Below are 21,894 nucleotides of genomic sequence, written 5' to 3'. Positions count from 1 at the left end.
GGAAACGTCAAGGGGTGTCTTTCTTATGTACACACTATCAATTTAAAAATTAATTTGTCGGAAATATTACCTATATTGGTATCGCCACACAATCAGGTTTTTTATGCAGTTTTTGAAGCGGCAACTAAAATCTTTTATGGTCCACTCCTGATTTTAGCTTTAAAAACTGTATTAAAAACATGTAGGTGCGACTGTACCCTCAGTTCTTGTGCGAAAGTGGCCCTCTAATACATGCAGTGCATTAAAACAAACCAGTGTTGTATTTTTTTGTGGTAAAATTACTAGGGGTCCATACACAGGATCAAAGAAAACACGACAGGAGCCCAATATAGCACATGATAAAACATGGTAAAAGTCATAATAGTTAAAGGCGTTTTCCCGTGAAACATATTCTATAATTTTTAAACCAGCACCTGGATTTGATTACTTTTGTAATTGCACGTAATAAAAAATGTATTATAGCTACTGAGATATTCAATAAAATGTATCTGTATAGCGCCACCTGCTGTTTGCTCTTTTTCTATTTTCTCTGTCCTGCTAACTGAGATGGAAGCACGTGCTCAGTTCTATTCTTCAACTGCCACCAACTGCAGCAGAAAGGACACGCCCCTTGAGTTGCCATGCTGAAATAAATCTAGCAGAGAAAAAGGAGCAATGAATGGTGAGATCTCTGGATCCATGTGAGGTACTACAGGGCTGGTTCTATCTTTGTTAGAAAGAGATTGTCATGTTCTAGACTGTGCAAGTTTTTCATTTTTTACATTTTTCATGGAAGAACCCCTTTAAATGCTTAGATCTGGATGAGTTGTTCAATACACTTTGGTAGCAGGCATTATTGTTCTATGATTTGAACCAAGTCTGCAATGGTGCCTATGTGCAAAATGTCTGCTTAGGGCCGTCTTGTCTGAGGTCATCATCGGGACCCGCACCTTCACTGAGAACGGAGCAGGAAAGGTGGTGGCTGGATGAACCTAGGTTTTCCGGGGTCCGGCCACCGCCAAGCCCTCTCCCCATAGGATTGTATGGGAGTGCACTGCGCTGTTCCGGCCAATGCTCCCATTCATTTCTATGGGGTTGCCGGAAGCTCGACTATTTTCAGCAGCCCCATAGAAATGAATGGAGGGAGGCTGCGCATGCGCAGTGCACCCTCCACAATCTTCAGGGGTCTGTTCTCAATGTAGGTGCGACCCGCACCTATCAGACAATGGGGGCATATCCTAGCAATATGCCCCCATTGTCTGAGATGGGAATACCCCTTTAAGGCTACTTTCACACTAGCGTTTGGAGCGGGTCCGTCTGGTGTCTGCACAGACGGATCCGCTCCTATAATGCAGACGTTTGCATCCGTTCAGAACGGATCCGTCTGCATTATAACTTAGAAAAATTTCTAAATGTGAAAGTAGCCTGAGCGGATCCGTTCAGACTTTACATTGAAAGTCAATGGGGGACGGATCTGCTTGAAGATTGAGCCATATAGTGTCATCTTCAAGCGGATCCGTCCCCATTGACTTCCATTATAAGTCTGGACGGATCCGCTCGCCTCCGCACGGCCAGGCGGACACCCGAACGCTGCAAGCAGCGTTCAGGTGTCCGCTCACTGAGCGGAGGCTGAACGCCGCCAGACTGATGCATTTTGAGTGGATCCGCCTCCACTGAGAATGCATTAGGGCCGGACGGCTGCGTTCAGGGCCGCTTGTGAGCCCCTTCAAACGGAGATCACGAGCGGACACCTGAACGCAGGTGTGAAAGTAGCCTAAGCCTCCCTTTGGGCAATCCTATAAACAACAATAACAATAGTAAGTGGTCTACCACAAAGCTAACACCCATCTATAGCAGTCATCTCAATTAACACGCACTTTAGCAATTGTTGATTTCGTTGAAAACTTTACAGCGCCCAATGTTATGTTACAAAGTGTGAGGTCAAAGTGAAACAGCACTTTATAGCTGAGGGATATGTTGTACGGAATGACAACCATCTGCAAAAACGTTAGCGGTGCCCAATTAGGTCTATGGTTAACACATCTTTTGTATAGAAGGCGTTAACCGGATGATCATTAAATCATACTTCTGTTATGGGAAGGCACTCTCTTGCAGTGAAAGCTTTAGCAGTGATCCCGACACTTCACTAGTCTGTCCCCAGAGAATTTTCAAAAAGATTAGCTGCAGAGGCGGTCCTTGCGTTCACAAGTGAAATGGCATCTACTTCACTAAGAGAGACGAATATGTAAGGACTGAACACCGCAGATAGAGGTTTGTTTCCACTGTCCCATATGCCTTTATATTACCCATATACAACCAGTCAGGGTTGTCCAATTTCTGGACAGTCCGTAAAAAGAGACAACTTTTATTCTGTGTCTGAAAAAACTAAAATAAAAAAAGATGTGTCCGTGATTTTTTTGAGGCTGGTGGTACTTGACTAGATTATTTTGAGGCTAATTATCATTTCACACCTCACAGTAAATGCTGGTAATGAGGTGTTATTGAGCTATAGACGTGTATTACTTATCTTTATCATTCATTATGGTTTTCCAATTTGTCCGTAAAAAACGTTGGCTGTCCATGATTTTGGGATAAGTTGTCCAGAAAAAAAGAAAAATTCTGGTTGGCGACCCTGCAACCAGTGTGTGACTGGGGTTTCTTGGTCCAATAAGAAGAAATTATTCTTGGGGTCCCTCCTCCATCTATACAAACCGTGAGCACATACGGAACATATTAATAAGGTCTTAAAGAGGACCTTTCACCGATTATTACACTATGAACTAAGTATACAGACATGTAGAGCGGCGCCCGGGGATCTCACTGCACTTACTATTATCCCTGGGCGCCGCTCCGTTCTCCCGCTATGCCCTCCGGTATCTCCGCTCACTAAGTTATAGTAGGCGGAGATTCCAATCACTAAGTTATGGTAGGCGGAGTCTGCCCTTGTTCTGCTCTAGCGCTGGCCAATCACAGCGCAGAGCTCACAGCCTGGGAGGTTATTTTCTCCCAGGCTGTGAGCTCTGCAATGCGATTGGCCAGCGCTACAGCAGAACAAGGGCAGACTCCGCCTACCATAACTTAGTGAACGGAGATACCGGAGGGCATAGCGGGAGAACGGAGCGGCGCCCGGGGATAATAGTAAGTGCAGTGAGATCCCCGGGCGCCGCTCTACATGTCTGTATAGTTAGTTCATAGTGTAATAATCGGTGAAAGGTCCTCTTTAAAGGTTATTTGTAAATCAACCCGACAACTATTCTACTAAAATATAAACTAACAATAAAGACAATTTTCTGGCGTTCGGAAGTTGTGGTTCTAAGCTTTATACCACATTGTCTAGCAACAGTTTTACTGTCTCTTCCGTAACAATCAACTTTATTAGATTGCTGTAGATTTTTGGTCATCAGTGGGTTCCTGCATAGCCATCGGTGCTGTCAGTCAAGGAGAGGAATGGGTGGCAGAGCAAGGTGGAGGAGCAAGGGTGCACAGAGTGGCTTAGGCCCTCGGTGCACTTGCATATGGATTCAAAGTACTTTTTCTCCAGAATGAAGCCACAGATTGCCAAGTAGGGGTACTTTCACACTAGCGTTATTCTTTTCCGGCATTGAGTTCCGTCCTAGGGGCTCAATACCGGAAAAGAACTGATCAGTTTTATCCTAATGCATTCTGAATGGAGAGCATTCCGTTCAGGATGCATCAGGATGTTTTCAGTTCAGTCTTTTTGCCTTTTCAGAACGGAGATAATACCGCAGCATGCTCCGTCCAAAATTCTGGGACACTTGCACATTTTTTCCTATTGAAATGCATTGATGCCTGAGTGTTTCGGCAAAACAGATCCGGCATTGCTGTCTGCGCATGCTCAGACCGCAAAAAAATTGGAAAAAATAAATAAATGCCGGATCCGTTTTTCCAGATGACACCGGAGAGACGGATCCGGCATTTCAATGCATTTGTCATACGGATCAAGATCCTGATCCGTCTGACAAATGCTATCAGTTTGCATAAGTTTTGACGGATCCGGCAGGCAGTTCCTCTGCCGCAAGTGTGAAAGTACCCTTAAAGGTATCATGGCATTTAGAGGAGCTAGCCCCACAAGGTATTGTGCCTGGCATCTATCATCACATTTGTACCTAGGACACTGGCTGACCTGTTACATGTGCACTTGGCAGCTGAAGGCATCTGTGTTGGTCCCATGTTCATATGTGCCCGCATTGCTGAGAAAAATGCGGTTTTAATATATGGAAATGATCCTCTAAGAGCAACGGGGGCGTTGTCTTTACACCTTGAGGCTCTGCTCTCTCTGCAACTGCCACGTCATCTGCACTTTGATTGACAGGACCAGGAATGATGTTTCCACTGTCTGGCCCCGTCAATCAAAGTAGAGATGGTGTGAAAGTTGCCGAGAGAGCGGAGCCTCTAGGTGTAATGGCAACGCCCCCGTTGCTCTTAGAGGCTCATTTGCATTTTTCTCAGCAATGCGGGCACATATGAACATGGGACCAACACAGATGCCATCAGCTGCCAAAGGCACATCTAACAGGTCAGCTAGTGTCACAGGTACAAAACTGCTGACAGATGCCCTTTAATTCCCTTGGCTCCACTCCCTTTAATCATTTCTATTGAAATTTGCTTTAAAGAGTGACTACTGCACAAACATCTGGGAGGTACGAGGTTAAAAAGGAAATGTTGAGTAAAGAAGAGACTAGTATCTTCAGTAGACATAACAGTCTCCATCAAGGACACATTCAGTCCTAGTCAGCACAGCGGTGTTTTCTAGCCCTAATGCACAATAGCTTCACATTTACATCTCAGAATGTGACATTAAGGTTATATATTTTCATAGCTACACAGTCCAACAATCACTGGATGCAAATTTCTCCTAAACTGCAAAATGCCTACTGCTATACTTTAGCAAATGCAAAAGGTCACAGCAAGTATGGGAGGTAACCACAGAGTTAGGGCTCCCATATACATTAGCGCATTGTCAGCTGACAACCTAATGTGTATGGGGAGCTCTAGACTCCCGCCTAACAGATAATGTCGGGGGAGAGAAGTACTGGGTGAAGTGACTATTTTCACATGATAATTTGGTTATCCCAGAAAAAAAAGCCGTGGCCACAAGTATCTGGTAGCAACTTTCTCCTCTCTACCCACTGCTAACACATACACGCTTGGTTGAACTGGACGTGTATATGTATGAGGGAGTCAGGAAAGAGAGTTTTCGATCGTTCGGCCAACAGCTTCAGGATGTCGGCCAGCTTTAGCAGCCATTTTTTGCAGTCTGCAAATTGCAGATCCACAAAACACGGATACCAACCGAGAGCCTGCTGCCATTTTTTTTTCACTCCTACACAAATGTCCTATCCTTGACCGAAAAACGGACAAGAATAAAACATGTTCTATTTTTTTTGTGGAGCCTGGCAGCACACAGTATGCTAGCCGCATCTTCTGTACTCCAGTAGGAAACTGATTGCAAAGTACTGGATTCAATCTGTCGGTCCGAACAAGCAGGAACTTGGTTATAAATCAGATGGCACGGAAAGGGGGATTTATTTGAAAATGGGAACACTCACTAAATTCCAGAAACAATGGGAGACTTGAATTCTACACTCTGGTTCGGCCTTCCAGGAATTGACGAGAATATGGCTAGTGGATACCATGAGAATATCTACAGTGGGATGCGAAAGTTTGGGCAACCTTGTTAATCGTCATGATTTTCCTGTATAAATCGTTGGTTGTTACAATAAAAAATGTCAGTTAAATATATCATATAGGAGACACACACAGTGATATTTGAGAAGTGAAATGAAGTTTATTGGATTCACAGAAAGTGTGATATAATTGTTTAAACAAAATTAGGCAGGTGCATAGATTTGGGCACTGTTGTCATTTTATTGATTCCAAAACCTTTAGAGCTAATTATTGGAACTCAAATTGGCTTGGTAAGCTCAGTGACCCCTGACCTACATACACAGGTGAATCCAATTATGAGAAAGAGTATTTAAGGGGGTCAATTGTAAGTTTCCCTCCTCTTTTAATTTTCTCTGAAGAGTAGAAACATGGGGGTCTCAAAACAACTCTCAAATGACCTGAAGACAAAGATTGTTCACCATCATGGTTTAGGGGAAGGATACAGAAAGCTGTCTCAGAGATTTCAGCTGTCTGTTTCCACAGTTAGGAACATATTGAGGAAATGGAAGACCACAGGCTCAGTTCAAGTTAAGGCTCGAAGTGGCAGACCAAGAAAAATCTCGGATAGACAGAAGCGACGAATGGTGAGAACAGTCAGAGTCAACCCACAGACCAGCACCAAAGACCTACAACACCATCTTGTTGCAGATGGAGTCACTGTGCATCGTTCAACCATTCGGCGCACTTTACACAAGGAGATGCTCTATGCGAGAGTGATGCAGAGGAAGCCTTTTCTCCGCCCACAGCACAAAAAGTGCCGCTTGAGGTGGGCTAGAGCACATTTGGACAAGCCAGCTTCATTTTGGAATAAGTTGCTGTGGACTGATGAAACTAAAATTGAGTTATTTGGCCATAACAAGGGGCGTTATGCATGGAGGAAAAAGAACACAGCATTCCAAGAAAAACACCTGCTACCTACAGTAAAATATGGTGGTGGTTCCATCATGCTGTGGGGCTGTGTGGCCAGTGCAGGGACTGGGAATCTTGTCAAAGTTGAGGGACGCATGGATTCCACTCAGTATCAGCAGATTCTGGAGACCAATGTGCAGGAATCAGTGACAAAGCTGAAGCTGCGCCGGGGATGGATCTTTCAACAAGACAACGACCCTAAACACTGCTCAAAATCCACTAAGGCATTTATGCAGAGGAACAAGTACAACGTTCTGGAATGGCCATCTCAGTCCCCAGACCTGAATATAATTGAAAATCTGTGGTGTGACTTAAAGAGAGCTGTCCATGCTCGGAAGCCATCAAACCTGAATGAACTAAAGATGTTTTGTAAAGAGGAATGGTCCAAAATACTTTCAACCAGAATCCAGATTCTCATTGGAACCTACAGGAAGCGTTTAGAGGCTGTAATTTCTGCAAAAGGAGGATCTACTAAATATTGATTTCATTTCTTTTTTGTGGTGCCCAAATTTATGCACCGCCTAATTTTGTTTAAACAATTATAGCACACTTTGTGTAAATCCAATAAACTTCATTTCACTTCTCAAATATCGCTGCGTGTGTCTCCTATATGATATATTTAACTGACATTTTTTATCGTAACAACCAATTATTTATACAGGAAAATCATGACTATTAACAAGGTTGCCCAAACTTTCGCATCCCACTGTAGTTCTGCTCGGAGAGGAAGGAACACCAGTAGATGACCCTTGGGTGTAATGGTTGAGTGTAGAGTGGATGCCTTCTGAGGGGATGGAGGTATAGAAGTTTGCTGTGGGAGAGGAGGACACTGCACGGAGAAGGGAGGGAAGGGTGGGAGTCAGTGTACTATAGGTTTTGTACTGTTGCTTTTAAAGGGTTTCTATCACTTCGTATGACATAATTAGTTGTCAGACACTAGCGATCTGCTAGTGTCTGCTCTGGCCAACCATCCTACTATAATCACTTGTGGGGCAGCGGTTTTGCTAAAAAACTAACTTTTATAAATATGCTAATGAGCCTCTAGGTGCTATGTGGGCGTCATTAGCACCTAGAGGCTCCGTCTACCTTCATACACAGCCGCCGCCCAGCGCGTCCCTCCAGCCCGCCCATGTCATCCTCCGTGTGACGCAGCGGACGAGTTCTCGCGCATGCGCCGTGCGCGGCTGTATTCGGCGCATTTGAGATCTCAGCTCGGAGCGGTCAGACATTCAATGCGCATGCGCGGCTGTATTCGGCGCATGCGCATTGAATGTCTGACCGCTCCGAGCTGAGATCTCAAATGCGCCGAATACAGCCGCGCACGGCGCATGCGCGAGAACTCGTCCGCTGCGTCACACGGAGGAGGACATGGGCGGGCTGGAGGGACGCGCTGGGCGGCGGCTGTGTATGAAGGTAGACGGAGCCTCTAGGTGCTAATGACGCCCACATAGCACCTAGAGGCTCATTAGCATATTTATAAAAGTTAGTTTTTTAGCAAAACCGCTGCCCCACAAGTGATTATAGTAGGATGGTTGGCCAGAGCAGACACTAGCAGATCGCTAGTGTCTGACAACTAATTATGTCATACGAAGTGATAGAAACCCTTTAATGCAAAAATACCAATAAAAATGCTTTGGACCAAAAAAAAATAACGTTTAGATCAGTGGGGGTCTCAGCATTCAAACCCCCCCCATGATCCTTAGAACTAGGGGAGAGAATAGCGTAGCTCTCTCTCTTCGCTGCTGAGGACAGAATCGACAGGCCCATGCCTTTTTTATTGAGCCCGTCTCTTGCAGTGAGAGCACGCTTCTATCCCCTCGTTCTAGGGATTGGTGGGGGTCTCAGCGCTCAGACACCCACCGATCTAAACTTTTGACATGTCTCTACAACATACGAAAACTTTTTTGAAAAGTTAATGACCCTTTAAAAAAAGACACCCTTTTCCCATGAAGCCACACTCCCTTTCCACTATGCAATGTCCCCTTGTGTCAAATAGTTAATAAATGTGGTGCAATATGTACATTTTTTTTATTTTTCTTTTGTGCAAATTGCGCCATAATTCTGGACCACAGACTTGAATAAACACTGTAATAATACTTAATTTTCCCTGCGGTGGCGCTGCAGGGAAATTAATCTAATATGCAAAAAAATATATAATGGACTGTCATTTGTGGGTTAGAGAAGGCTCATATAAGAAGTCCCGGTGGTAAAGGTTGTCTGAGCACTTTGTATATTTAGTGCTGCAGGGAAATTAAACAGCCACAGATTATAGCTGACCACTGGGGGTCCCAGCAGGGGCCGCACTGTGTGATCAGTTTATTAACACTATTTGAGATTAAATAACATTTAAGGTTTTCAGTCAATGAAGAATATCACAAATGACTACATTAGGGATTCTGCTTACCAAAGCAGATGTTTTAGAGGTACATAGAAGACATTCGTTGTGTTCCCTGCATGCCAAAGGCAGCGATCATGACGGCTAGTCTATGATCAAACAATGGATCTTTTTTTCTTGCATGGATAGATACTATAGAGTTTGACAGTTCACCAGCAAGAGAGTGCCTAAAATTATATTTGACGAGGATGGTTTCCTCAGCCAGGGTTGTGTGGTCAGGCGTTCTCAAGAATACAACACTGATCACTTTTACGGCATTGATGGGATAGCTGTATAAGTTCCCCAAGAGGGGAAACAATTTGCATGGGCTCCACTTTCGCAATGAAGTTGGGAATTACCAGATTAAAAATTGTCTCAAAGTATACAAGCCTTCAAATCACATAATAAAAAAGTCTACTTTGACATAACCACAAATTTCCATGGGCCAAATGCCAAAATGCTGCCTTTCTGACATACCACCGACAGGTTAACATCTGGAGGCTTTTCTTCGTTGCTATATAGAACAACGAGCCTGCTAAACTACTGCAATAAGTATATAGCAGGTTTTTTTCTTAGAATAAAAGCAAATATTAGATCAAACATTGCATACATTAATTCCTATAGTTACTGGTACTTTACAGCACAGGAGGTACCCTTGAGGCTTCATTAAAATCTGCAATGGAGGCTCCTTGCAGGCGCCATCATAAATGTATCATTCTGCACTATTTTGCAGAGTATAATGATGGACACCATGATAGAACGGACCTCCTTGTAGTCAGTGTGGCTTCCATTGGGTGCGTTTGGTGCCGGTCATGTGACAGATCTGTCTTTTGGCTTGCTTTCCCATTTTGCCGTTGCTATGATAGAACATAAGAAGGGAATGCCTAAGGCAGATGTGAACAACATGGCCATGAGTATTCATTTTGAAGACACTATGTTGTGTAAGGGGAGCACCATATTTTGTTTTAGGGGTAAGCGAGAGGCACCAAACTGTGTGAGGGGCACGTAAGGTGGCATTATACCATGTGGGGGAACATACGGGATTATGATATTAGCAATGTAATGGGGTGGAGCTAAGCAGTGTTACCAGGAAAAGCTTAGTGGTGTGATAGGAGCCCCCTGCCATAACTTTGCTTGGCGCCTCAGAAATGCCAAATCCGCTCCTGCTTACAGATAGTAGAAACCATGAAGTAAAGGATTTTCAAAAGCCCAAATACAAAATGAAGGGATAGAGTGATAAATAAGTGTCCACCGCGGTGATGATAGATCATTATAGTCAGGAGCTTAAACTGGCCCTAGAAAAATAACTAAATGTGGCCCAATGTTGTCCGCAGGCCCAAACTGGGAGAAAGCAAGGCCAACACAAGTAGGTGGGGCAAGCATTACCATATTGTGGCACATAATACCACCCCAGCACAACCCAATACCACAGTGCATCACAAAATAATGCCCCAGAAGAACTAAATACTTCCCCAGTAACTGCCCCTCTGTGGTGGCCAGCACCAGCTGCCACCTTCTGTCCTCCTACTCCAGTTGCCTCAGGAGGGCAATACAGTTGAATTCAAGAGTCAGGAGGGGCGCGTCAGATGATAACTTACCTGGCTGGCTGTCTTGAGGAGGTCTCAGGTGGCCTTCTAGGCATTGGCCCACTGGGAAGTTTCCCTGTAGGCTGTATGGCCATTCCACCCCAGCTGTATTTATCTTCTGGGACTATACTGCACAGATATGAATTAGAGAAGACACCCCTCCAATTAGCAAGAGGCTATGGACACCAATGGAGAGGTGATTGGTGTGAATGACCTGTCTGTATAGTGTATATGGCGGTGTGGTATGAATTATGTATAACGAGACAATCATTTAATCCTGTTCATCTTGTTCAAGCAAATTAAATAATGGAAAAACAATTCATGTGTGCATAATCACTGCGGAAGACGACACATCGCTCTAAAGCGACACCATTGTAACTGTCAGACAGAAAGGTCAAGTGTTTTACTGAAGTTCAGCAGAAAATAAAGTGGCGCCAGGACTATACTGGTGTTTAATGGCCTCCAATCAAGGGCCATTTTACATGGAAACTATTTTTTCCATCCTTTCCTCCAGGTTTCTCTCACTAACGCTCCCTTATACTGTTTATTTGCCCTATAAATTTTGAGCGGATGGTCATTTACCATTTGCACTGAAGCGTGCCTCCCCTTGCGATCTTAAGACTAAGGAATAAAGATTTTCAACAGACTGACTTCAGCATGTAAAGGTTAGGATCCCAATAAAACGTAGCCAGGATTATCTAATCAAGATCAAACAGAAAGGATTCATTCATTTTCAGTTATGTCCTCTGAAAGTTGAGAACCCACAGAAATTCATCTTAGACTGCTTTAACACTTGCGTTGTTAATTCCGGTATTGAGATCCGGCAGAGGATCTCAAAACCGGAATTAAACGGATCCAATTTGATTTTGCACATCAGGAAGCATCCATTCCGTTAGGATGCGGTTGTGGGAATTCAAAAGGGAAATACAACTGGATCTGTCACTAAATACATTCAAAGTCAATGGGTGACGGATCCGTTTTTTTAGGCTTCTACGAACATTGTTTTCTGTGACGGAACAATTTTTTCCCATTTTGTGTCCGGTCACAAAACAGAATGCTTACGGAATAGAACACATCCTGATGTATCCTATGCGTTAATTTGGGACTGCGCTGCTTCAGTTGGTGCAGATAGCACTATCATCCAATGCAGTTAACCCAATAATCCGACACAAGATACTGATACTCCCAACTTAGATCTCCATCCAGCGTCGTGCCGCCAGCAATGTGTTCTCATCTGAGCAGCATGTGGCATATTGTATCCTGAACACATCTCTTTCCTTTCAGAATGCATGAGGACTAAACGGACAAGCTTTTTTCTGGTATTGAGATCCTTTGCCGGATCTCAATACCGGAAAATAACAAGGCCAGTATGAAACAGGCCTTAAAGGGGTTGACCAGGACATGAATATTGATGACCTATCATCAAGATCAAGGTCATCAATATCTCATTGGTGGGAGTCGGAGATCCTGCACCCTCGACAATCAGCTGTATTAAGATGTCCTAGGCCTGTTACCATTGGTCACGTGGGCTTTGTACGGCTCAGTCTCATTCAAGTGCATGAGCTGCAATACCAAGAACGATCACTACACAATGAGTGCCGAATAATTTCTAATATCTGCAATGCAATCAGAGCTCCAAATACCCTGGATGAATATAAATTTAAAAGACAATATCCTGACTGTCTCCCGCTGCCACTAGTGCAGAGATCAGCACCCTCTGACACTCCAGCTGTTCTGGAACTACAACTCCCAGAGTGCTCCATTCACTTCTATGGTAGTTAGAAGAACAGCAGAGTATGTTAGCATGCTGTGAGTTGTAGTTTCACAGCATCTGGAGTGCTGAAGGTTGCTGATCCCTGCTGTAGAGAAAACTTAGGTGCGTACAGAATATGGTTTTTATTGGGCTACGTCCATACAGGAGTTACATCATCACAGCCTAAACTGAAATGTGACTTTAAAATCTGGAGCTCAGGTCAGTTTGCTTCTTTTTTTATATATATTTCAACAGCACGTGGATGAGATTTTGCTAGAACCGCAATATGCTGCATGTTTTCTGGAAGCAAATGTGTAACAGAATATCGATGACCATACCCGCATTCAATATATACCATTAAATACGGTAGTTACCTCCTAAGCACCACCTAGTGGTGGCTGCAGGTAGCAAGAATGTTACCTTTCAAAATTGTGTCTATGCAGGGAATTTAGAGCTTTGTATTTCAATAAGATCCCTACAAAGATATATTACGAATTGATACAACCCCTATAAGATATACTAGAAATGCAAAACCTTGCATCTTTGTAATACGCCTTCCTTCCTGTTCCTGCAGTTTTCACTTTTGTTTCATTTCTATTTACAATATAGAACTTTTCTTGCTTCAAATCCACCAACAAGCTGCTGTTGACAGATCTGCTATTTTTAGCGTGTGTCTCTATTTACTGTACTTTGTGGCCTGATCCGGTCAGTACTCCTGAAACCAGTCATTAGCTGATCAGAAGAATTACATAAGAGTTATTTGCATGTTGATGAGTTACTACTGTATGTTGTCCTGGGTATTTAGACAGGCCAAAGCCATCATAAAACAAATCTCTGTAATTAGGAGCTAACCTGCTTGTTGATGGGTTCCAATGAAAACAGAGCTGAAGATATATTAGAAAGATGCCACACTTTTACACATGACTCCTACATTTTCAAAGCTAATCAAATGTGAAGAATCCATTGAAAGTACAGTAAGGAGTACTGTGCAGTGTTCAGGTGGTGCACGCATGCCCCACAGCGATATATTTATAATACAAATAACAGCTGTATAATATACATATAGTATGTGACACCATGTAACAGTATGCATTACTAAACCTAATAGTGCACATCTGACATGCTGTAGCTGCTTGGAAGAGATGGTAGTGGGAGGGGTAGGCAATGAGAATCTCAGCAATTACTCTGTAAGGGTAGCTCCCGCTTATAGGAAATGGCACGAGACAGCAACTTACCTATAGGAAATCGTTACAGTCTCTGCATCAGTGTATAGGAAAAAATGGCACTGTGTCTGAATTCTCATATAAAAAGACCAGAATGTTTAGGCCGCTGGCTTCTGGGTTCTTTGCACCCCACTTCTCCATGGTATATTAGCCTAGATGAATTAGGGCCTACAGACCATAGCCCCACAAACTGCAGGCAACATTAAAGGGGTCTTCTAGAAATTAAAGGCAGTGGCGTAACCAAAAATGAATGGGCCCCACAGAAATTTTTTGAACAGGCCGCCCCCCTCCCCCCAGCAACTTCTTTGCAACACCCACTCCTGTGGCTCGTCAAGATCGCTCTCCCAGATGAGGTCCAGCAGCCGCTCCGTCCGTTTCCCACAGTGTCTTTGTATAGAATGTAATTGTATAATACGGTTGAGGGGGCCCTGACAATAAAATCTTTTAGCCCTCCTCCTGGGTGGCCCTTTCTGAGTTTGGGCCCCAAAGCAGCCGCTTCACCTATAGCTACACCCTCGGTTAAAGTGGTTTTCTAGATTTGTGGCATATCCCACCTACCAGGGCCCCCAAAGAGAAGAGAGAGCAGCCATGCAAGCGCAGCCTATTCACCATTCACCTCTTTGAGTTCGGAAAATAGCTGAGCACTGGCTTGACTGTTTCCGGCAGTCCCACCTCGGCTGGTTTTAAAGTCAGTATAAAACTGAGTCTGCTTATATAGAACCTACCATTAGCCATCTGGCTCCAGGAGAAGTATATGGTGGGTTCAGCATGCATGTTGGTACTTGCATCCCTGGATCCGATGAAAGCTGTAATGGCACCGGACGGGGTTACAAGCAAAGTGTACTTGGCTTGCATGCTGACCTGCATTCCCTGGACTTTGTGTGGCTGTCATGGCCCATAAACAGGTAGGAACAAGAGTTAGGGACCACTCAATTAAGACAACCTTGACGCGGTGAGTGGCTTACTATGCTTTGGCCAAAATATAAACCAATGTCTCATCCAGCATGGAGGGCAGAGTGCTAGATGCAGTGTGCGATCACATTTGCATTTTCCGTTTGTGTATGTATTTCGCCATAGTGATGTGCACCTGCAGGCAGGTTGTGCGGACTCAACCCCCTATATTTTTTTCACCGCGGTGAAAGGAGAGGGGGCCATGCTTGCATGGCTTGCTCTCCATCCACTGCTATGGGAATTCCGGACATAGCGGAGGGTGCTCGCTCGTCTTTTTTTGGGAGTCCCATAGAAGTGAAGGGAGAGGACACCGTACATGCGTGGTGAGCTCTCCTTTAGTTCAGGGGTCCCCGTTCTGGAAATAGGAGCGGGTCCAAGACAAGTGACATGGTAAAAAAACCTCTTAAAATACTGGTGACCTATCCCCAAAATAGGATAGGTATTGTAGCAGCACTCAGGGTATACCGGCCTTGATGTGGTGGTGCACGCGGTGTTGAACGTCAGTCCGTAGCGTCCCTCCAAGTATCCAGTAATAGTAAAACCGCAGCACTCTCTTGTCTCTTAAATCCCTTTATTTCATCAAATTCATGCGACGTTTCGACCTGTACAGTCTTTTTCAAGCCTTTGAAAGGGTTGAAAAAGACCGTACAGGTCGAAACGTCGCATGAATTTGATGAAATAAAGGGATTTAAGAGACAAGAGAGTGCTGCGGTTTTACTATTACTCTATCCCCAAAATAGGTCATCAATATCAGATCAATGAAGGCTTTGTTCCCGGCGCCCACACCAATCAGCTATTTAAAGAGACCACGGCACTCGGAAGAGCCTCTTCACAGCCTACCAAGCACAGCGCCATACATTGTACAGTGGCTATGCTTGGTATTGCAGCTTAATCCCATTCACTTGAATTGGAGTGCGCAGCAGAAAGGCTATGTGAAAGACGGATTTGATGTCACAAGCCTAGGAAGGGGCTGTAGCACTCGCAGGAGCTCTGCAGCCCCACTGATCAGGTGTTGGGAGTCAGACACCCACTGATCAGATACTGTTGACCTATCCTCCTAGAAAACTCCTTTAATGCCTTTTTATGCCCTACGTGTCCCTCATAAGGAGAAGGAGGCCTTTCTTTGGAAATGTTTGACCCCCCCTTGTGTGTGAAGACTGTGGTCGTGGGTATAACTGTGGTGGGTGCAGGGGTAGCTTGAACATTGGCCCTGGAGTACGAGGTGGCTCAAAATCCCCATGTCCCAAATGAGGAGACCGGTACTAGAAATTACACATGGTAGTTGGGTTCCTGGGACTAAGGACCTTCAAGTTACCTCTCTGACTGTGGAATGAGTAGTGAGCAGAACTGTGTGCAGGTCTCCACTGCCCAAAATGAAAAGACAATAGAGCCAACGTGGGCTTGTCCTCTCATCTCCAATGGTTTCATAGTACCCAAAGTACAGCATTAGTAGGCCACATGCCCCTGAAATTCTGCCATATGTGCACACCATCAAATAACATTGGGATAAAAGAATACATATAATGTCCAGGAGTCGTTGCATCCCCCTCCTATTCCAGGTCCTTCTCGGCATGCTTATTTAGTAATGGTCCTAATGCAATTACTACAAGCCAGTGTCACAATGCACTTATCCCTGGAATGAACAGCAGAGACTGATCAATACAGTATTCACCAGCTCACCTACAGTTTCTGGCGATATTAATCCCCACACATACATCCAATAAATGGATTCATAAATCTATGTGACAAGATGTAGTCTAAACCTAACAGGTCAGAGAAGCGCTCCTCAATATGGAATACGTAAAAAGAATTCTTCAGTAGAGTGATACAGATGGAAATTACCTAGAGGTTAGCAAGAGTTAAACTGAAGCAAAAAGCAGCTGACTAGACAATCCCGGGAGGTGCTTACATCAACTTGCTGTCTCCACGCAGAATCCACCTGTTCTAGAGGAAATGGCGAGCCTGAGAGCCATGTGCTTCAGAAGAGAAAGGGCTCTAAAGGCCATAGAAATCTCTGCAACCACGTTTAGTGTTCCACTAAATCTATCTTTGCTAAGAGTCAGGATAAAAAATATCTTAATGTTGTGTGTCTAAGGCCTTAGGCGCAGGACTGCAAACTGCAGACCTGCAAATACAGGTGACTTCCGTGTGTTTTCCGCATTTGTGTGTCCACAAGTGCTAGAACATGTCCTATACTTGTCCACAATGTGCGGACCTACTGACGTCAATGGGTCAGCAACAAAATGCGGCATGCACACGGACCACATCCGTATTATAAAAAGGTTGATGGACCGCAAAACGTAAACAGTCGTGTGCATGAGGCCTAAGCTTTTATTGCGGGTGCGAGATTGGGTAAAATCCCCCAAGAAATCTGTAACACATGCAGATTTTTGTGCAGATTTGGTGTGGAAACGCATGAAAATCCACATGAACAATCTGTGCAGGTAGCCTGCGGATCCTTTAACAGGGGTAGATTTCTGATCGATGAAACAGTATGTTGATTGTTGCTCGTTTAAAGGGGTTGTCCGGGTTCAGAGCTCATGTAGATGATGAGATAATAAAGATTTAGGGTGGAGAATTTATTAATACCCAGGTCCATTCTACCCATTCTCCACCCCTTTGTTTTTTTAACTAGCGAGCGTGGCGCAAAAGGTTGCACCGTTGTGTCAATTTGCAACTTTTTGGTGCCAGAAAACTGCCGTAGGGGGGTTTAATAAATTCCCCCTATAAGTGCAGGAAATGTAGCACTCATGGCCTACATGAGTTTACAAGGGCTTAACGAAATCTGTAAAAAGGAGATAAAATTTGCAAAAATACAAAACATACAGCAGGTGGCAAAAGAGAGCAAAACAAATGCCCAAAAATTCTTTAAATATATAAATGCTAAAAAACCAAGGTCTGAGCAGGTAGGTCCCCTAAATAATGGTAAAGGGGGGTTAGTCACTGAAGATGAGGAAAAGTCAGAGTTACTAAATGGTTTTTTTTTTAGCTCTGTATATATAAAAGAAGAGAAAGGAGCTGATATCTGTGGTGCTGGGGCTGTTAGCCAATTGAGTATATTACTGGATGTACTAACTGTAGATATAGTCCAAGCCAAGTTAAATAAGGTAAATGTGAACAAGGCTCACACCCAAGAGTTCTTAAAGAGCTCAGTTCAATCATTTATGTGGCCCTGTTTATAATTTTTAAAGATTCTCTAGTTACTGGTACAGCGCCAAGTGATTGGTACAGGGCAAATGTGGTGCCCATATTCAAAAAAGGATCTAGGTCCTCCACAGGTAATTATAGACCAGTTAGTTTAACTTCTGTTGTGGGAAAAATGTTTGTAGGACTCTTAAGGGACTATATACAGGAGTATGTGATTGTAAATAATATTATAAGTGATAACCAACATGGGTTTACCAAGGACAGAAGTTGTCAGACTTAAGGGTACTTTCACACTAGCGTTATACCTTTCCGGTATTCAGTTCCGTCCTAGAGGCTCAATACCAGAAAAAAACTGATCAGTTTTATCCTAATGCATTCTGAATGGAGAGCAATCCGTTCGGTATGCATCAGGAAATCTTCAATTCAGTCACTCTTACGGTATTGGAAAGTATAGTTTGTAATTGGATTGAAAACTGGCTGAAGGACCGTGTCCAGAGAGTTGTGGTCAATGATTCCTATTCAGAATGGTCCTGGGTTATAAGTAGTGTACCCCAAGATTCAGTGCTGGGTCCTCTATTATTTAATTTATTAATGATATCGAGGACGGGATTAATAGCACCATTTCTATTTTTTCAGATGACACTAAGCTGTGTAGTACTGTGCAGTCTATGGAAGATGTCCATAAAATACAAGCTGGCTTGAACACTGAGTGATTTGGCATCTACTTGGCAAATGAGGTTAAATGTGGATAAATGTAAAGTTATGCGTCTTGGTAGTAATAATCTCCGTGCATCATATGTCCTAGGTGATGTAGCGCTGGCAGAGTCACTTATGGAGAAAGATTTGGGTGTCCTTGTGGATTGTAGATTAAATTACAGCATACAATATCAATCAGCTGCTTCTAAGGCTACCAGGATATTGTCATGCATTAAACGAGGCATGGACTCGTGGGGCAGGGATGTAATATTACCACTTTACAAAGCGTTGGTGCGGCCTCATCTGGAATATGCAGTTCAGTTCTGGACACCAGCCCATAGAAAGGTTGCCCTGGAACTGGAAAAGTACAGAGGAGAGTGACTTAAACTGATAAGGGGCATGGAGGGTCTTAGTTATGAAGAAAGATTAAAATAATTACTTTTCGCCCCATAAGACGCACCTCGGTTTTTGAGGAGGAAAATAAGAAAAGAAAAAATTTGAACCAAAAGGTGTTCTTTTGAACTAATGGTGGTCTGTGGATGACACTATTATGGGGGGTCCAATAAATGATGATGGAGGCAGCATGTCTGGTGAAAAAATCCCTTTATTGGGAGCTGCTTACATGAACCAACGTGTAAAAATTTTTGTTACGTTTCGGCTAACACATAGCCTTTATCAAACACGTGCTGCCTCCATCATCATTTATTGGACTATATATATATAGGAGCCTTTATGGATCTAGGGCTCCAGGCAGGCTGCTGCATTCCGGATGACCGCAAGATCTGGTGAGTGCGACTCCACATCACTACTTTCATACTATTATGGGGGGATCTGTGGATGATGCACTGTTATGGGGGATCTGTGGATGACACTGTTATGGGGGGGGATCTGTGGATGGCACTGTTATGGGGGGGATCTGTGGATGGCACTGTTATGGGGGGATCTGTGGATGGCACTGTTATGGGGGAAGTAAGTGACTGGCCAGCCTGGCTGCTAGTCCGGGCGTTTCATAGCCAGTACTACGTGGATTGTGTTACCTTGCAGTATACATATGGATTGCCTACAGTTTACATATGGATTGCCTACAGTTTACATATGAATACTGGTGTGTGCGGGGCCCCGTGTAATAGAGTACAGTGACTGCACTGGGCCCAGCCGCGAGTTGCCAGCCTCCAGCCCCTCCTCCCTCCCAGCTGATACATAGCAGCCAGCGATGTATCAGTGTTAGCGGAGTAAAAATGTCAGCATTCGCCCCATAAGATGCAGGGGCCTTTCCCCCCAAGCTTTCGTGCGTCTTATGGGTCGAAAAATACGGTAAATTTATTTAGTCTTGAGAAGAGACGTCTAATAAGGGGGGACATGATTAACTTATACAAATATATGAATGGGCTGTACAAACAAATATGATGAAAAACTGTTCCATGTAAAATCCCCTCAAAAGACAAGGGGGCACTGCCTCCGACTGGAGAAGAAAAAGTTCAGACTCCAGAAGCGTCAAAACTTCTTTGCTGTAAGAACTGTGAATCTGTGGAATAGACTTCCTCAGGACGTGGTCACAGCAGGAACAGTGGACAGTTTTAAAAAGGGTTTAGATGAATTCTTAAAAGTAAATGACATTAATGCTTATGAAAATGTGTAGAAAACTGAATCTCACTTACTTAGGATTCGCATCCCCACCTATTCCTTGGTTGAACTTGATGGACTTATGTCTTTTTTTCAACCGTATTAACTATGTAACTAAAATTTACAATCTAAGTGCCCTTTTATATCAAGCAATGATTGTCCAAATGAGTGTTTATATATACACTGCTCAAAAAAATAAAGGGAACACTTAAACAACACATTGTAACTCCAAGTCAATCACACTTCTGTGAAATCAAACTGTCCACTTAGGAAGCAACACTGAGTGACAATCAATTTCACATGCTGTTGTGCAAATGAGATAGACAACAGGTGGAAATTATAGGCAATTAGCAAGACACCCCCAATAAAGGAGAGGTTCTGCAGGTGGTGACCACAGACCACTTCTCAGTTCCTATGCTTCCTGGCTGATGTTTTGGTCACTTTTGAATGCTGGCGGTGCTTTCACTCTAGTGGTAGCATGAGACGGAGTCTACAACCCACACAAGTGGCTCAGGTAGTGCAGCTTATCCAGGATGGCACATCAATGCGAGCTGTGGCAAGAAGGTTTGCTGTGTCTGTCAGCGTAGTGTCCAGAGCATGGAGGCGCTACCAGGAGACAGGCCAGTACATCATCAGACGTGGAGGAGGCCGTAGGAGGGCAACAACCCAGCAGCAGGACCGCTACCTCTGCCTTTGTGCAAGGAGGAACAGGAGGAGCACTGCCAGAGCCCTGCAAAATGACCTCCAGCAGTCCACAAATGTGCATGTGTCTGCTCAAACGGTCAGAAACAGACTCCATGAGGGTGATATGAGGGCCCGACGTCCACAGGTGGGGGTTGTGCTTACAGCCCAACACCGTGCAGGACGTTTGGCATTTGCCAGAGAACACCAAGATTGGCAAATTCGCCACTGGCGCCCTGTGCTCTTCACAGATGAAAGCAAGTTCACACTGAGCACATGTGACAGACGTGACAGAGTCTTGAGACGCCGTGGAGAACGTTCTGCTGCCTGCAACATCCTCCAGCATGACCAGTTTGGCATTGGGTCAGTAATGGTGTGGGGTGGCATTTCTTTGGAGGGCTGCACAGCCCTCCATGTGCTCGCCAGAGGTAGCCTGACTGCCATTAGGTACCGAGATGAGATCCTCAGACTCCTTGTGAGACCATATGCTGGTGCGGTTGGCCCTGGGTTCCTCCTAATGCAAGACAATGCTAGACCTCATGTGGCTGAAGTGTGTCAGCAGTTCCTGCAAGACGAAGGCATTGATGCTATGGACTGGCCCGCCCGTTCCCCAGACCTGAATCTAATTGAGCAGATCTGGGACATCATGTCTCGCTCTATCCACCACAGACTGTCAAGGAGTTGGCAGATGCTTTAGTCCAGGTCTGGGAGGAGATCCCTCAGGAGACCGTCCGCCACCTCATCAGGAGCATGCACAGGCGTTGTAGGGAGGTCATACAGGCACGTGGAGGCCACACACACTACTGAGCCTCATTTTGACTTGTTTTAGGGACATTACATCAAAGTTGGATCAGCCTGTAGTGTGTTTTTCCACTTTAAGGCTACATTCACAAGTCAGTATTTTTCTATATCCCGATTTTCGGTCCGTTTTTTGCGGATCCGTTGTTCCTGAAAATGTTTCCGTATGTCATCCGTATGTCATCTGTTTTTTGCGGATCCGCAAAAAGCGGAAACATGTATAAATTTCAATAAGCAAATAAAGTTGTTTGGATTTCTTTGAAAAATTAAAAAAAAAAAAAAAAAGTGAATAAAAGTCTAGGTATGTGTTACCTCAGGTGCCATTTAATTTCCAGGAACGGAATCCGCATAAAACGAATGACATATACGTAATGACATACGAATGTCTTCCGTTTTTTGCGGATCCATTGACTTTGTATTGTTCCAGGATCCGATTTTTGCGGAAAAGAATAGGACAAGTTTTATATTTTTTCGGACATGCGGAAC

General features: G+C 44.2%; 1 protein-coding gene across 1 annotated transcript in view; it reads right to left on the bottom strand.

The window, feature by feature from the left end:
- Positions 1-21,894, bottom strand: part of SERTAD2 (SERTA domain containing 2) — an 89,500-nt gene that overhangs the window by 7,259 nt on the left and 60,347 nt on the right. The window lies entirely within an intron of this gene.

The sequence above is a fragment of the Bufo bufo genome, chromosome 4 (assembly GCF_905171765.1).
Source record: "Bufo bufo chromosome 4, aBufBuf1.1, whole genome shotgun sequence".
Classification (NCBI taxonomy): domain Eukaryota; kingdom Metazoa; phylum Chordata; class Amphibia; order Anura; family Bufonidae; genus Bufo; species Bufo bufo.
This window is presented reverse-complemented; position numbering and strand designations above follow the sequence as displayed.